This window comes from Staurois parvus, unplaced genomic scaffold (assembly GCF_062004578.1).
Source record: "Staurois parvus isolate SC_StPar_1 unplaced genomic scaffold, SC_StPar_1.0 ptg000133l, whole genome shotgun sequence".
Classification (NCBI taxonomy): domain Eukaryota; kingdom Metazoa; phylum Chordata; class Amphibia; order Anura; family Ranidae; genus Staurois; species Staurois parvus.
This window is the reverse complement of record NW_028317929.1, coordinates 6,318,699-6,336,768: the sequence shown is the minus strand read 5'-3', so window position 1 is coordinate 6,336,768 and position 18,070 is coordinate 6,318,699. Positions and strand designations below refer to the sequence as shown.

Genomic DNA, 18,070 nt, shown 5'->3' with positions numbered 1-18,070 from the left:
GGCGGCCATGTATTGTTGCGTATAAATTGCCTTGGCCAACAATCAATTGGTACAAATCTTTTCTGTGAAAAACAGCAGAGGGGCTAAACGCTAGTGCTGACAGCAAACGGGGCCGATCCTGCTAACTCTGCGTTTTTGGGGACACTATACAAAGGAGGAACTAGTATAGTTCTGTACATGATCAATATCTTGATCCATACAAACACTATACTAGCAATGGTGGTGATCAGCGACCTATAGCGTGAGTGCGATAATGTGCGGGCAATCTAACACTAGGTGATGCTGGCTGGGTGGGGCACAAACTAACCCTGACATTATCTGATGTCGCTAGTGGCAGGGATGCGGTGATCAGTGAAAAATTCTATATACTGACACTGTACTAATGGCACTTGTTGGGTGACAGGACAATCAAAGGGTTAATAGGGACAATCAAAGAGTTAAATGTGCTAATCTAACGTGTGTGTGTAAAATGTAGTGGTGCTTTTACTCAGTGCGGTGTTCTCACTTCTCTCCCTGGACCTACGGGCGGGGCAGCGGGGGGCGCAGGTGTGGTCACACCCCAAAATAGGAAGCGACACAAGATTACGTCGCCAAGAGCAGCTGCTCGCCTGCAAAATGCGGGTAAGTGGTTGGAAAGTAGTTTAAAAAATTAAAAAGCTCTTTAAAAAAATTCTCAGTGTTTTTTTTTTAACATTTGTTTTTTAAATACTTTTATCAGAATAGTACAATGTTACCATAGTAACATTGCACTACTGTGGTGGGGCGATCAGGGATTTTACAAGGATTTTGTGGTGGGGCGATCAGGTCAGTACAGGCAGAGAGCATAGGAAGTTATCAGGTCACACGTTTTTCACCAAGATCGATAGCTATTTTTTAATTCAATAAACAGATACAGTATCTCACAGAAGTGAATACACCCCTCACATTTTTGTAAATATTTTATTATATCTTTTCTTGTGACAACACTGAAGAAATGACACTTTGCTATAATGTAAAGTAGTGAGTGGACAGCTTGCATAACAGTGTGAATTTGCTGTCCCCTCAAAATAACTCAAACACACAGCCATTAATATCTAAACCGCTGGCAACAAAAGTGAGTACACCCCTAAGTGCAAATGTCCAAATTGGGCCCAAATTGTCAATATTTTGTGTGGCCACCATTATTTTCCAGCACTGCCTTAACCCTCTTGGGCATGGAGTTCACCAGAACTTTACAGGTTGCCCCTGGAGTCCTCTTCCACTCCTCCATGACGATATCTTGGAGCTGGTGGATGTTAGAGACCTTGCGCTCCTACACCTTTCCTTTGCGGATGCCCTACAGATGCTCAATAGGGTTTAGGTCTGGAGACATGCTTGACCAGTCCATCACCTTTACCCTCAGCTTCTTTAGCAAGGCAGTGGTGGTCTTGGAGGCGTGTTTGGGGTCGTTATGTTGGAATACTGCCCTGCGGCCCAGTCTCTGAAGGGAGAGGATCATGTTCTGCTTCAGTATGTCACAGTACATGTTGGCATTCATGGTTCCCTCAATGAACTGTAGCTCCCCAGTGCCGGCAGCACTCATGCAGTCCCAGACCATGACACTCCCACCACCATGCTTGACTGTAGGCCAGACACACGATGAGGCCTGTTCTGAGTGGAACCTGTCCTGTTAAACCGCTGCATGGCCTTGGCAATCGTGCTGCAGCTCAGTTTCAGGGTCTTGGCAATCTTCTTATAGCCTAGGCCATCTTTACATAGAGCAACCATTCTTTATTTCAGATCCTCAGAGAGTTCCTTGCCATAAAGCGGAACTTCCCCTTTTGGGTGGAACTCCGCTTTAACCTAATTAGACAATGGAGGCTTCTGTGCATCATACACACGATGAGAAAAAAACGCATTTGCAGCGATCATCAATAAACTATTCGTTAGCACACAGATTTCGAGAGTCGATCACGACAGTTCCTGTGAAAATATCTGAAGGGACAAACATGAAAATTTTTCTTGTAAGATAAAAGAACAAATGATTTTCATGCAATTAGTATAGTATTTGTAAGAAAAAAATCAAGCGACCGAGACCAAGCATGCTTACAACAAAAAAATACATTACAATGCAGTACAATACATTACATCACTTCCGAAGTTGTATTCTGTCTAACAATAATTTTCGTAACTTTAGTAACCTATTAGTTTTCGATAGGAGACTAGCATGGAAAAAAAAAAAAAAAGGACGATCATTCGTCTGCTGTTCTCATTGTATGTACTAGGCACTAGGACACATCAGGACTGTCAAGCTCTAGAAAGATGCGCATCAGGGTACAACCATCAAGCTCTTTCTTATCACAGAGCAAAGGAAGAATTATGCAATTTCTTTCCTTCAACCACAGAGCTGAAGGAAATAAAATTTCCGATTTCCCCATCAACAAGCCGGCCACAGACAGATGGAAATTCAGCCAGATCAACAGGGACTGGACGAATTTCGATCTATGGGTGGATTGATTGTACTGAAGTCAATGTATCAATCGACTTTAGTACAACCAGCCTGCCAAAGGCAGCAGTGATCACTGTATTCTTCCCACAGTCAGAATACAATATTGCAGTGCGAGGTATTTCCCCATCAACTCTGCCTATGTTGAAGGAAGAATCACGCAATTTTCTTTTCTTCAACATATGATTGAAGGAAAGAAGATAGCATTATGCATGGCCAGCCTTACCCATACATATTTGGTCAAAACATAAGGACATAAGCTGGCCATAGATGTGGCAATTTGCAATCCTTTAAAACCATTTTTGATCCAGCAGGAAGTGCAAATATGGTTGGAAATTATTGGAGGAACTAAGTACTCTACCACACAGGACTGAATACCAGAATTCCATTGATTGTGAAGTCAACACTAGACAATAAACAAATGCTTTAAGTTAATTTATTGACAGATTGAATTGAAACAGAATTTTAAAATAATCAATAGAATTATTTTTCCGCCACATTTGATCAGGGGCATTATCAATTCCGCGTCCTTGCTGTCAACCTAAACTGGCATTTTCCGTCTGCGACAGTTTAGTGCATTTGACAATTAAATGAAATCCAATGTTTGATTGCTCAATCAAATTGCAACATGTATGGCCAGCATTACACCCCTACATGTTGTATATGAGCAAACTAGACCTTTAAATCTTCAGGGATTCCTGGTTTATACCCTCGTTTTTATTCTTCATATGTCCACATTAACTGGCAGTCTCCTGAGCAGGCTTTTCTGGCTGGATTGGACAAACATCAAAAGTAAATGGGAGAGTGCACAGCAGCCCTGAAAGAGCATTCTAAAGAAGCAAAGTTTTTGCTTAAAGAAGACCCTTGCCCCCTTTATTTCCCTATAAAGGAGTGACAGAGTGAATAGAACCAGAACCAGGGCCAGAGTGAACTGAACCAGAACACGTAAGATTGCCTGGCCTATGCACACGCCTGACTGCTGACTGATCTCCTTAGAAAGCTTTACGTACCATCCTTTAGAGGCTTTTTTCATTTTGTCTGCTTCTTTCTCCTGTAGATGCAAGGTAAATTGCACTAATGTAGATTCAGAGTCTCCCATGTCTACAACCTTGGTGCCCCACCTGTGGCTTTTGTTTATTTTATCTTGTTGTCCTAGGGCCACAGCAGCTACTATTCAGATTTTTTTCTCGATCATTTTGAATGAGTCTTAATGAGAGTATTGATTTTATGTATCATATTCCCTTTTTCTGCTTGTCTCCTTCAGCCTTCCTCCAATGTTCAGTTTCAGCTTAGTTAGGTTTTGACCAAACGTCTACTCTAAATGTGGTGGCTGCATTAGTTTTCTTTAATTTTGTCTCTTTTCCTTTTTAGATTTTTAGATGTCTCAGGGTGCCTCCAGTAGAAGAGCCACAGAGTCTCCTTTGGACAGCAACACGGGATTGCAGGAAAATTGAATAATCTATGGCCTGCCTTAGATGCACTGGCAGATTTAGAGGAACTTGACTAACAAATTAAAGTGGTTCTAAAGCCTTGAGGTTTGCATAGAATGCATTAAAGGTAAAAAACCTTCTCTGCTGCAGGATCCCCCCAGCCCCCCTCATTCTTACCTGAACCCCATCCGATCCAGCAACGTGCACGATAGCAGCGGCTCTCGCCACTGTCTCCCTTCTCATTGGGCAGATTGATATCAGCAGGAGCCATCGGCTCCCATTCCTGTCAATCAACTCCACTGATGAAGGAGCAGGGGGCGGGGAACAAGCACGCACACATGCCCCCATGGGAAAAGGCTTCCCGTGGGAGCACTAGACAGAGAGGAGGAGCCCGGAGAACTGGTGGGGGACCTGAGAAGAGGAGGTTCGAGACCACTCTGTGCAATTCTACTGCACAGAGCAGGTAAGTATAAAATGTTCGCCATTTTTTTTGTTTTCATTTCCTCTACAATCGTTTTAAGCACCAGTCAGTGTAAAATGGTTTGTCTCGTCACTCTGCCTGTTGAAAAACAACAGGCAAATATAAAAGAAAAACCTAAATAAAGAAATCAATGCATCCACCACATCTAAGAATTTGTAAATGGCAATGTATTACATTTTTGTTTTGGAGATTAATACCGCTTTAAGAAATACAGTTTGCTCATCAGAATGCTCTAGCCTGTGATTGGACAATGAATGAGACTGAGCAAGGTTGTTGCCCTGTTTTCTCCTCCTGCTAGTATATTAACTCTTGAAAATCTTAAGAAATTCAATTTTGTTAACTTTTATGTTTTTTTGTTTTTTAAATAATGCCCCCTCTTCCCCAAGACCTCTATTCCCTTTGAGCCCCCCGTGTTTTTTTTGTTTTGCATTAATGTATTACTTACCTTTTCCAGATAGCTGAAGGACAATCCCATTAAGCAGAGGATCCTTTTTACTCTTCAGATATTTACTTGAATGTGAGTGGTCCTTCTTGATGCACATCTGATATGACGATGTCAACACAGCTCTGTGCATCAATACACTGAGAATGCAGGTGTATGTGGTGATGCCACCTTGGGGTGTGGGGGGGTGGCTTTCACTATGCCCTGTGCTCACAGTATGTCCTTAGTCTTCCACACTAAATGAGGCTGGTCAACCTTCAACCTAGCAGCCCAAAGACATCTTGTCATGAACAGAAATGCAGGCAACAGCCTGGAGGGGAATTTTGTTAGCCAAATTGGGGCTTGATTACATAGCTAAATTAAACAGCATTTCACATCTGCCTGGAGTCCAGGTTTGGAGTGGAATGTTACCTTGTGTCAATGGTAGCCTGAGGTGCTGTGCACTCATAGCAAACTTACTGAGCTGGGAGCATACTTGATCATGTGACTAACCAGGCTCCTGACCATGTGACTATTGTGAGAGCCAATCTCAGCAGTCACGTGGCAGAGAAGCTGTGCTGCCTTCCAGCATTAAAGCCCACTTAAAAGGCCATCAGGAGGTGGCATGAAGGGGTGAAAGAAGAGACTGTCTCATCTGCAACAAAAAGATTCTTACCTTCCTGCTTACACGCTGCATAGGAGTTATGTCATCCCATTCAGCCAATCAAGATAGCCAAAGATGGTGAATCCTGAAGAAGATGGGGTGAAGATGTTGGTGCTGGTGGAGGCTGGTTGATGTTCCATCACTGATGAGAAAGTGAATATAGCATACTTTATGTGCACTTTAAGGGAACATCACAGTTGTAAAAAAAATGTTTACCTTCAAGATAACATCCTTACAGAGATGAGAATGCAGGGTCTTTTTAGGGATGGAGCTAAAGTAATATTAAAAGGTAGAATTTTTTAAAAATAACAAACACGTGTTCCATCTTTCCTGGTCACCCACACAGATTTCCATTATAGACACGGCCTTAAAGGAAACTTGTCAGGAGAGAAAGGTATAGGCTATTGCTCTCCTGAAGATGCTAGTTTCTTGGTTGTCAGACTGATCCTCTATTTTCAGTACCCAGTTCTGGGTCACTGGGGTTGATTTACTAAAGGCAAATAGGCTGCTGAATTTACATACAAGAGAAGATGCACTTTGAATGGGAATTTTCTCCAGAGTATAATAAATGAGGTGAAGCTCTGCTGACTTCCATCATCCAATCATGGACAAGCAAAAATGCTGTTTTTTTTTTTATTTTCCTTGCACGCAATTGGGCATTCTTTGCAACGTGAAATTTCACCACACTCACTAAGCTCTAGGGAAGCTTTCCATGGAAAGTGAAACTTACCTTGCCTTTAATAAATCAATCCCTTTGAGTCAACAAGATCAGAAATTCACATCCATCAAGAACATCACTTAACGCATGTCTGTTCTGTGCCAGTCATTCAATATGGTACATAAATGAAATTTACGTCCTTTTTTTCACACAAAGAGAGCTTACTTTTCTATGGTATTCAATCACCTGTGCTCTTTTTATTTTTGGCGCTATAAAAACTTAAAAAGTTTTAACAAAGAAAAATTTGAAAAAAAACAATATTTTCTCATTTCTGTCATAAAAACTATCCAAAAAACTAAAATTTCATCATAAATTTAGGCCAAATGTATTCTGCTACATGTTTTTGGTTAAAAAATCCCAATAAGTGTATACTGATTGCTTTGTGTGAAAGCTATAGCTTCTACAAACTATGGTATAGATAATGAAATGTACACAGCTTTTACTTTCTGACTGCCCATCACATTTCTTGAGGTGCTAAAATACCAGTACAGTACAAATACCCCCAAAGTACCCCTTTTCGGAAAGTAGACACCCTAAGCTATCTGCTGAGAGACATATTGAGTCCATGGAAGATTTATTCCCCCCCCCCCCCCCAAGTTTTTGGAAAATGACAAAATCATTTTTTTTTTTTTTTTTTTTTACACAAAGTTGTCAATTCATATATTTCTCACACAAGCCATGGGTATATGTGGAATTACACCCCAAAATACATTTTGCTACTTCTACCGAGTATGGGGATACAACATGTGTGAGACTTTTTGGGAGCCTAGCAACATACAGGAGCCTGAAATCCAATGACCACTTTGAAAGCCTGATGGTGCGTAACTTCCTCAATTCACTTCCTCACTACCTATCACAGTTTCGGAGGCCCTGAAATGCCAGGATAGCACAAACTCCCCCCCCCCCCCCGGTAGATTCCGATTGCTTAAGACTATAGAGATGATTGGTGCCATTCCTGCTTCCAATCCACTCTATGGTCCGCTGGCAAAAACACCGTCTGCATTCTCAGGATCGCCCGATGGCACGGGACTGCCCGAGAAGGCCGTGGAAGACAGTGGGGGGGGGGAGCATCATCTCCCGTTGCTTGTAAAGGCGATCCTGCAGCTAATTAGCTACCAGGATTGCTTTTACATGAAAGTTCATCACCAGCTAAAAAAAAACGATACCAGGATGATGCCTGCAGCTGTAGGCATTATCCTGGTATAACCAAAGTCCAGTGATGTACCAGTACGTCGCTGGTCCTTGTTGGGTATATATGCTATGTTCTGTGTTTTTTTTTTGTATACAGCCTGTGGGCTGAAAAAAAAAAAAAAAGAGAAGAAATCTCTGCCAAAAAAAGTGTTTGGTATGCCCACCATTAGAATATACCACCCTGCATCCACCTACTTCAAATGGTGGGCACACATTAGGTCACACGGTGCGAATTCTTGGTGGCTGCGGGACACTACTTTTGCTCGCCACCGCACCAGCTTGTAATGTATTTATGGGACTTGCCACGTCACCAAGTGATACTGCAGTGCTGGTATGTGAAAGACCAGGATGTACTAGGCCGCTGGTGCTTGGCAGTCCACCAAAAGGTAGCATAGCACTAGTACTGGAACTCTGCTGCATATGAGAGTCATCAAATTTTTCCCGGCAAGTGCTAACAGAGATCAGGCCTGATTCTGCAAACACTGCTGTTTTGTGTGCAATGTATCAAGTGACAGTGACCTACTGAAACTGCACTTGCTGGGGGGAGAAGGGGGGGGGGTAAGCGTAGGGGCTAAACGCAGGTGCTGGCAGGTGCTGATCCCGCTAATGCTGTGTTTTTGTGGACACTATACTAATGTGAACACTGGTATAGTGCTGATCTTATCAAAGATATTGATCCATTCATACACTATATTAGCAATTGAGGTTTGTTGTGTATGTGGGCGTGTTCCTGACAATCAAATGGTTAAATGTGATTACTCGTATACTGACGGGCAATCTGACGCTATCTGGGAGGGGCGTTAAACCACAGGAACGCAAATCACGTATATATACGTGACTTTGCGCATCCGTGCCGCCCTGTAGCAGTATTTCTGCTATAGGGCAGTCAGGAAGCAGTTACAGAGGCAGTTTGCATTACAACGCTGCGTTACTTTAACTCACAATTGCGCGGACATGCAACACTGCACCAAAATGAAATTTATGTCCTTTTTGCCCCACAAATAGAGTTATCTTTCAGTGGTATTTGATCGCCTGTGCGGTTTTTATTTTTTTGAGAAAAAACTATATTTTTAATTTTTTTGCTATAAAACATGTCCAGTAAAAAAAATGTAAAAATCTAATTTTGTCAAAAATGTAGGCCAAAATGTATTCTGCTACATTTCTTTGAAAATAACCCAAATCAGTACTTATTATTTAGTCTGTAGGAAAGCTATAGAGCCCACAAACTATGGTATATATCTGAAAATCGATCAATCCTGAAGTACTGACAGCCAATCTAATTTCTCCAGGCTCAAAAATGTCAGGACAGTACAGATACCCCCCAAATTACCCCTTTTCGCAAAGTAGACTGTCTGCAGTATTTAGTAAGAGGCATGGTAAATTTTTTCAATTTGCATAATTTTTGAGAAAATGAAAGGTGGTGATCAGGGATGGTGACAGTGTAAAAAAGAAAAAAGATTGTTTACATTTTTTTTTTTAAATGATTGTTTTTTTTCATAACACACTGACCAGAGTAGTACAATGTTATCATACTAACATTGTACTACTCTGGGGAAATGATCAGTAGTTTTTTTTTCACACATGATTGCTTATAGCAAAAACAATTTCTTTGCTATAAGCAAGCATTTAACTGAATGAAATCAATTCATTCAGGTTTTTTAGTGGTGATTAGCTGTGATTGGCCAAAGCTAATCACATGAGACAAATGGGCTGTGATCGACCCAGTCTGTACATGTAATCACTGTGACCAATCAGAGCTAGTGACATAACTGTATACAATGGATGGCATGAAAGGAAATCATCCATTGTTTACGATTGTCATGTGACCTGCTGTGATTGATCACAGCAGGTCACATGGTACAGGCAACGGGCCCATACACAGATCTGTCATTGGCTGCATCCAAGGTACACAGCCGGTGACAGATCTCACCTCAGCACTGCATGATCTGGGAAGGACGTCATATGATACCCACCCAGATCGGCGAGTCCCGCTCGGCCATCATTTTGCTATTGGCCAGGCAGGAACAGGTTAAAACCATAATAAAGGCTTTACTTTTTTTTCTAAAAATAACAAACATGTCATAACTACCTGCTGTGTGAGCAGCCCAGATCCTCCTCTTCTCACGTCGCCCACAGGTGCTCCTGGGCCCCTCCCTCCAGTTGGGTGCCCCCACAGCAAGCAACTTGCTATGAGGGCACCTGCTGCTCTGTGTGTTCATTCACACACGGAGCCGTGGCTCAGTCCCACCCCCCCTCTTCTCACTGGCTGTGATTGACAGCAGTGGGAGCCAAAGGCTCCCGCTGCTGTCTTAGCCAATAAGGAGATGGAGTCCCGGGATAGCCGAGACTCCAGTGCACATCGCTGGATCAAGAGGGGAGGGAGGGCTGGCGCACAGAGAAGGTTTTTTACTCTCATGCATAGAATGCATGAAGGCAAAAAACCTTAAGCCTGTACAACCACTTTAAGGCCCCATTCACACCTAAGCATTTTTTAACTAGAAGCCCAAATCGCTCAACAATCCAAATCCCATTGTTTTCAACAGCCAATGTTCACATTTCAACATCCTGTTTGAAGTTGGACGCCTGTCTCTCAGAAAAATATAGGAGCTACTTTTCAGACAAAATTGAGCAATTTTGCCCCAAAAGACTTCAACAACTGAAAATTCGAGCATTCTTTCTGGTGTATTTTAGGATTTTTTTTAGCTCATATAACTGATTTCCCCCAGTGCTTCCAATTGGCTAAAACAAAAACCCCTGAAGCTTGAATACTAACACATTGAACAAAACACTTGTAATACACTTGTAAAATGCTTGTATGTTCTTGCAAAAACCCTCAAAAATTGCTTTAAAAATTGCTGTGCTCAGGTATGAGTGCATACTAACAGTTACACCGTATACTTCCTCCATACCCTATTCATGAATCTCATTTCAGACCTCCTGCTGCAATGTCAAAAGAACAAGTGCTAAACAGATCAGCCCACATTTTATATTTTTTTTTTAGTGTTAGTATAAAATGGAGGAAGATTAGAACCTGTCATTTTTATACTCCTATCCAGGAGTCGGGACTCCCTGTCATGTAGGACACATTCACATTGTTGGCTGTGTAAATGCATGTGCATTATTCCGCCCATTCCAAGAAGCCTACCCATTCTTTTGAATAGGCTGCCTAACGCAACAATAAAAGGTACATGGCACACTACAATGCAATGTAATCCATCACTGCACATTGTGCTGCGGTTAGGAATGAATGGCATTGCAGTGCACCAATGTCTGCATCACCACAGTGCAACAATGTGAACCCCAGGTTAACAGTGACAACCCCAGCCTTAGTATCCCAATGACAATTGTTTCATTAGAGAGGAAGGGAGGCAAACTCAGAAACAAAACAGAAATAACAATGCTTTTATTTTCAGTACAGTAGTGGAAGGCTAAACTCCACCCCCACCAATCTTTTCATTTCTGGATCTATGTTGCAGATCTGATTTTCCATCCAACTCCTTCTATTTTTCAATCAAAGGATGTCAAACGGGAAGGGCCGACAGGGCCATCCACTGAACGAACTTTGACCAATTTATTTCCGGTGCCTTCTGAAGTTTGTACGGTGTATAGACATTAACTGCTAAAACCTTTGTCACCAACAGTAATTGAGAAGATATCTTCAAAACAGAGCCCCAATAGCAGGAGAAAATCAGCAAGGGATCTAATCTTTCGCTGCTTTATCTGAAAAAAAAAAAGGCTATGCAAGCTAAAAATAATCAGCATTAATAGCAGAGACGTGATTAGGAACCCTTACCAATAAAATAGGGAATACCATCAAAATGGATTTTTGCCCAAATTGCCATAAGGGTCCTTTCACATGGGCATTCTGTTTATTCGTCACTTCAGTCACGTTTTCTCAAAGAAAAAAACGGATCAGTTTAAATCAGTTTCTCGTCAGTTTTTACATCCTTTACTGATGCAAAAACAGACCGTATGTCCGCTTACATCCGATTTTTGTCTGTTGCGTTTTTTACACGGAAGAACAATACGTTTTTCTTCCTTTCAAAAAGAACGGATGGTTCTATAGCATTGATGAGCATTTAGGATGTGTTGTACATGTTGGGTCTCTTAAATTCCCTGTGTGGGGTTTATAAAATGGGAAATGATCACTTTTGATGCTTTACATCTGCACTGTAAACACACTAAACGCCATAGGCACGTTTGCAGTCCATTTAACCTGCGGTTGGGGTGCGTTTCAATAGAAGTGAATAGAGTCAGTTGCAAAGCGTCAACGCCTGCCAAACTCTGCAGGCAGCATTGTTGTTGCCTTGCAGCAACGCTGTGAACACCTCCATCCACTCCCTATTTTAACAATTTTGAGTGGCATTGATAGGCGTTCGGGAAGCATAAAAAAAGTGACCCAACTGCCTATTTTCAACGCCTGTGTGAAAGAGTCATTAGGCAGCCACCAGTCCTGAGGTCCGATCAGCTGCAATATATTACAATTTATTTGTGGGACTAGCTATACTCAAACAGTGGTGGGCACAAATGATGGAAGGCCTCAAGTGTGGTCCCCCGACACTTGCAGAGGCCCATACAATAGCAACAGTTTATTGCATCTCAATGCTCTAAGATTGGGATACAACTGTATTTTTTGCAGCGTATCACAACGCACACTAAAAAAGGTGGCGTACAATGACCACTAGCACTGGTGTCAGTGGACACAATAATAACCAACAGCATTGGAGGCAATAGGTGCGATAAGCAGCAGCACTGGTCTCAGTGTAGATGCAATAATAAGCCACAGCATTGGTCTCAGTGAAGGCAAATAAACACTGCATTGGTGTCAGGGAATGCAATAATAACTGCAGAGCTTTGGTGTCAGTGGATGCAATAATAAGACCCCAGCTTTGGTGTCAACGGCTGCAATAAGCAGCTCCCAGCTCTGGTGTCACTACTATTAACCACCCCTCCTCATTGGCAGTAAAATGTAACCCCCTCACCACATAGGTGCTCAGTGACCGAGAAAGTTAACCCCCTATGAAGTGTCATTTAACCTCCCCTGCATTCATTAATAATCTCCCCTCCCATTACTGACTACGGAAGTGAAAGTTGAACCCTCCATGATCTCCCCTCCCATTGCTGATCTTGGCAGTGAAAGTTAACCCCTTCCTAATTCAGCCCACCCACTTTCCCCCATTAGGGCCCTTTCACAATGATATGTTTTTCCTGCACTTTTACCTTGCCATAAAAACGCAAGAAAAATGAATCCCATTAAATCCTATGGGAATGTTCACACCACTGCGCTGTGGTGCATTTTGAAAAGTCTTGCATGCTGCATCTTTGGTTTTAGTTTTGAAAACAGCACCAAAAAGGCAGCTCCCCATAGAAATGAATTGAAAACGCAACAATAACGCATCAAAAAGGCAACAAAAACGCACACGTTTTTGGTGTTTGAGTTACATGTCCATTTTTCACAGCTGCAAGCAATCAAAAAACGCACCAGAAACGCATCTGAAACACAGCAAAATTGCCATATAACTACAGTACATGTAAAGCGCTGAGCAAACTGTTGGCGCTATATAAATCCTGTATAATAATAATAATATGCGTTTTTACAATTATTTTGCTACAGAGCAGTGTGAGAGGGCCCTTACTGATCATAGTAGTGAAGTTAACCCCTCCATGCACTCCCCCCCCCCCCATTGCTGACAATAGCAGTGAAAGTAAAAGCGGAGCTCCACCCAAAACAGGAAGTTCCGCTTTAAGCCTTTGTCTCCCGCATCATTGACAACTGAAACCTTTGGGGAGCAAGCGGGGTACCCGAATTTGACAGGTACCCGCTCCAACTTCCGCTGCGATCGCCTAGAAGATCAGAAGTGGAAATTGTCCTCCCCCCCATAGTCTTATGGGACGCGTGACAGGTCCCAGAGGACTACAGGGCCATTCACAAAGCGTAGCGCTTCTCGCGCATGCGCACTGTGATACTGTGATGCCACAAGCTGTCACAGCTGGGTGCCCACACTGAAGATGCCGGCACCGGGGAGAGATGGCCGTTGAGGACACGACTGGGCCGAGGGACAGGTAAGTGTCTGTATTTTAAAAGTCAGCAGCTACAGTTTTTGCAGCTGCTTTTTTGTTTTTTTCAGCTGCAACTCTGCTTTAAAGTGGAGTTAGGGCTCGTTCACACTTGACTGTTTTCCCAACGCTTGCCAAACGCCCCTATAGTGTTTGGCAAGCGTCGGTCCGGCGTTTTTTAACGCTCCGCAAACACCGCATGCGCGGTTTAGCGGCGGTTGCTAGGCGTTTGCCGAGCGTTAAAAACACCCCACAAACGCCTATAATGAAGTTTAAATGGTGTTACCGCTCCGCAACCACACCGCAACTGCGCCACAAACGCCGGCCAGGCGTTTGCGGATCAGCACCATAGACTAGAATAGTGAGACTTCAACGCCTCCTGACTCGACCAGAGGCATCCGTTTTGCCGCGACGCTAACGCTCCAGTTAGAACAGCACCATGCGCTGTAATGTGCAGAATTGTTCGAGGCGTTTGGGAAGCGGTAAATACGCTTCCCAAACGCCTCTCTGCCGCCTGCACACAATGCTAGTGTGAACATAGCCTTACAGACGTTTTTGTGTTTATTAAAAGTCAGCAGCTATGAAGACTGTAGCTGCTGACTTTTAATAAACGCACACTTACCTGTCCCAGGGTCCAGCGATGTACTCACTGGCAGTCTCTTTTCTCCTTCTGTCCTCCATGGCGCCGGCATCTCTACTGTGGGCACCAGGCTTTGAGAGCTTGAGGCTTCACAGCCTGGTACCCACTGCGCATGCACGAGTAGCGCCGCACCTCCTAATTGGTCCAGCAGTCTCCTGTAACCTGTGAAAGGTCCAGGAGATTGCGGGAGCAAGGAGGGGGCCCAACTTCTGGGTCATTTTGCCATGGCGTACTGAGACGAAAGTGGGAGCGGGTACCTGCCAAACCAGATACCCGCTCCCCCCACCCCCACAAAAGGTGCCAAATATTGCAGTGGAGAGGGGGAGGAGGCAAATAAGGGGAGCTTGCGCTTTTGAGTGGAACTCCGCTTTAACCCCTCCATAATCTTCCCTGATCGTGACAGTGAAAGTTAACCCCTCACAATTCACCCCCCCCTCCCCATTACTGACCATGGCAGTGAATATTAACCCCTCCCCCATCCACCTTACCTGATCACAGGCTCCTGCGTCGCTCTCCCTCTCCCAGGCTGGGACATTCCGTGTACTGGGGACAGAGATAACTCCATCCATAGTACAGTCTGTCTCCACAATGCAGGAGCTGGAACACAGAGCAGAACAGAGAGCCATCAAGTGCCCGCCACTCTGCTGTCATTCTTCTCTGTACCTGGTGCCCAAAAGGCCGCCAGCAACACGCAGAGGGCCGGGGGGCCGTGTGTTGGGCACCAGGACTCTAACGCTTCGGGTGGCCATTCACATCTGGCAATTCGGGATCATGGGGCAGAGTTGCTGCCGTTCCATATCGCCCTGCAATCCTGGCAAAGCGTACCACGCCTGTTTGCGTCTCATTCATTTTTAATGTCACTTCGAACGCGGCGCGGTTCTTCCTCCAGCTTGTTGCCCAAAAGAAGCTCCTACGTCTGAGGTGTCATTAATAATGGATGGCACACAAACACACGCCAGGATTGCACTGCGATTTCCCAATCGCGGGAACAAACACAATTGCCATCCCAAATCGCCAGAGGTGAACGGGGCCTAAAGCTGGGATCCTCATCACCACACTTGCAGCCGCCTGCTATCCAGCAAGAAAGTCAGGAAAGGAAAGCAATGAGCTGTACCCTGGGCAGGGGGGACTGGAAGATGAGGGGACACTGGGGGGTGATGGGGGCACATAATGGGGGAGATCCAGCTACGTCTGTCCCCCTCCTGGATATCATCACCTCTATAGCCGGTCACACACTACATACATGACTCCCCAGCCCCCTCCACAACACCCCCTGAGGACTACACCACCCAGCAGGCCCAGCCTTCTCCTCACCACCCCCGGCTCTCCTTCCCGCTCTATCTCCTACCTGCTCAGCTCTGTTCTCCTCGGTGGTCATTATGCTCCCATCGTCTCTGGGGGCTGCCCGTTTTCTGCCTGAGCTCCGGGATCATCCTCCCACACATAACCACAGAAAGCATGGCTGCTACAAGCCAGCAAAAACTTCCTATGCACTGTATTGAGCCAATCGGGAAGGGAGACATCTATGGCAACCAGCGGTATTACAGCCTTGGGAATACAGGCACAGTGCCACCTAGTGGGAAAATCCAAAAATAACGATTAAAACGGCCACAGCAATATTTCATTATATGTCAAATCTATAGAAAAATATCACATTTATCAAGATATAGCGTTTCTTGACCGAAAAAAAATTGCAAGTCATCAGGCATAACAAGAGGCAGCCCAAACACAGCAGGACCCCGGACAGGAAGTGGCAATCAGATCACTTCTGCACAGGACGCCGACCGATGCACATCGCCAGAGCACGTCTCCTGCGACAACTGCGATTTTTCATTATCCTTAAAAATTTATATTGCTATCAGTATTATACTGTTATTGTTTACAATATTATTATTAATATTGTCATTTTTTAGCTTTTTTTAGGTACATTGGCATCCAACACCATCAGGATGCCACGACCTTCAAGGCCCAGATTATCAGCTCGGGAGGGCCGAGAGTCTCCGATTGCTCATCGGACAAGATCCAGAGGGCAACGTCGTCAGAGACGGGAGGACGCCAATGCTATTCGCAGACGCCGTTCTCCAAGAGACCGCATTAGGGAGCCTGCCAACAACCCGGTACAAGAGGGACCACCGGCTATGGAGCAGCAGGGTGAGGAGCAGCCAACTTGTTCCATCTGTTTGGCTGAATACGGCGCTGGAGAGGAGACTAGGGTTCTCCAATGCTCTCATGTTTTCCACCTTGCCTGCATCCAAAGATGGATCAGGGAGAACGCCACGTGTCCCATTTGCCGGGCAGCTATCCCTAATGCGCAAGAGCGACGGAGACTCAACGCCGAGGAATTCAGGAACCTACAGGATGAGGACATGATCAACATTTTGTTTGATGTTGAACTTGATGAAGATGGTGAATTCCGTGTGGTTTTATTCCTTTTAGTATAACAATCTTTTCTCTGTATTTTCAGTTGCCTGGATGACATCATTGGCAGAAATGGAGATGAATGGGAGGAAAAGCCCATCGATTGTATTATTATTGTTACTATCTTTCGTAGTAGTTGATGTTTGATAAGAAAAAAAAAAAAAAAATTAAAAAAAAAAAAATTAAAAAAAAAAAAATTAAAAAAATTAAAAAAAATATATATATATATATATATATATATATATGTAAGAAATGTAGTTATATAAAATGTTCTTAGAGCTTGATATTTGAGAAAAAAAAAATTGTATATATTTAAAAAATGTAATTGTACAAAATGTATAAATGTCAAAAAACGGGAAAGTCTTGATAGAACTCTTGGTGATGGGGGGGGGGGGTTGAGGCAGGAGGGGCATGTTTTACATTGCGCTAAAAATTGGCCATGGCTTAACCATTTCAATACCGGGCAATTTTACCCCTTCCTGCCCAGGCCATTTTTCAGATTTCAGCGCCCTCACACTTTGAATGACAATTGCACGGTCATACAACACTGTACCCAAACTAAAATTTTATCAATTTCTTCACACAACTAGAGCTTTCTTTTAGTGGTATTTAATCACCGCCGGGGTTTTTATTTTTTGCTAAATTAACAAAAAAAGACCGAAAATTTTGAAAAAAAAACTCATTTTTCTTTGTTTCTGTTGTTTTCTTGAGGTCCAAGAATGTCAGAACAGTACAGATATCCCCCAAATAACCCCTTTTTGCAAAGCAGACAGTCCGACGTACTTCATAAGAGGCATGGAGAGTTTTTTGAAGTTGTATTTTTTTTGTCATAATTTTTCGGAAAATGGAAAAATTTTAAAAATTATTTTCACTATTTTTTTTTACATACTGTCACCAGTGCAGTACAGCGTCATCATATAACTGGCATGGCGGTGATCAGGGACACTGACTGGTGACATTGTGAAAAAAAAATATATATTTTTTTTTTATTATTTTTTATTTTTTTTTATTATTTTTTATTTTGTATTAAATTTTTTTTTTTTTTTTTTTTTTTCATATTTCATATGTCCAAAGTAGTACAATGTTACCATAGTAACATTGTACTACTTTGGGGAAGTGATCAGTATTTTTTTTTTTACACAATTTGCTTATAGCAAAGAATTACTTTGCTATAAGCAAGCATTTACCTGAATGACATCGATTCATTCAGGGTTTTTTTTTTTGTGCTTAGCTGTGATTTGGCCACAGCTAATCACATGCCATGTGCATGTGATCGCTGTGACCATTCACAGCTAGACACTAGTATACAATGGATGGCATGAATGGATGGCAATGTCCCAGGACACCAGGTACTCCATCAGGGGCACCCACCAGGGGCCCAGCCGCCATCACACCACCAGCCACCAGGGACACAAACAGGGTCACCCACTACCCACTAGGGACCCTAGGCTACTATCCCACCGGGGACCGCAAGCCCACCATCCCACCTGGGACTGCCTCTATCCCTCCAGGGACTCAAACAGGGGCACCCACTACCCACCAGGGGGCCCAGCCGCCATCACACCGCAAGCCACCAGGGCCACAAT

The 18,070-nt window shown here is 43.5% G+C and overlaps 1 long non-coding RNA gene across 1 annotated transcript; it reads right to left on the bottom strand.

The window, feature by feature from the left end:
- Positions 1-10,755: 10,755 nt before the first annotated feature.
- On the bottom strand, positions 10,756-15,563 carry LOC149466044 (uncharacterized). Its single transcript, XR_016312173.1, has 2 exons — positions 15,415-15,563; positions 10,756-11,089 (listed from the first exon to the last, which is right to left on the bottom strand). It is a non-coding gene; the product is annotated as an uncharacterized LOC149466044 (long non-coding RNA).
- Positions 15,564-18,070: the final 2,507 nt, after the last annotated feature.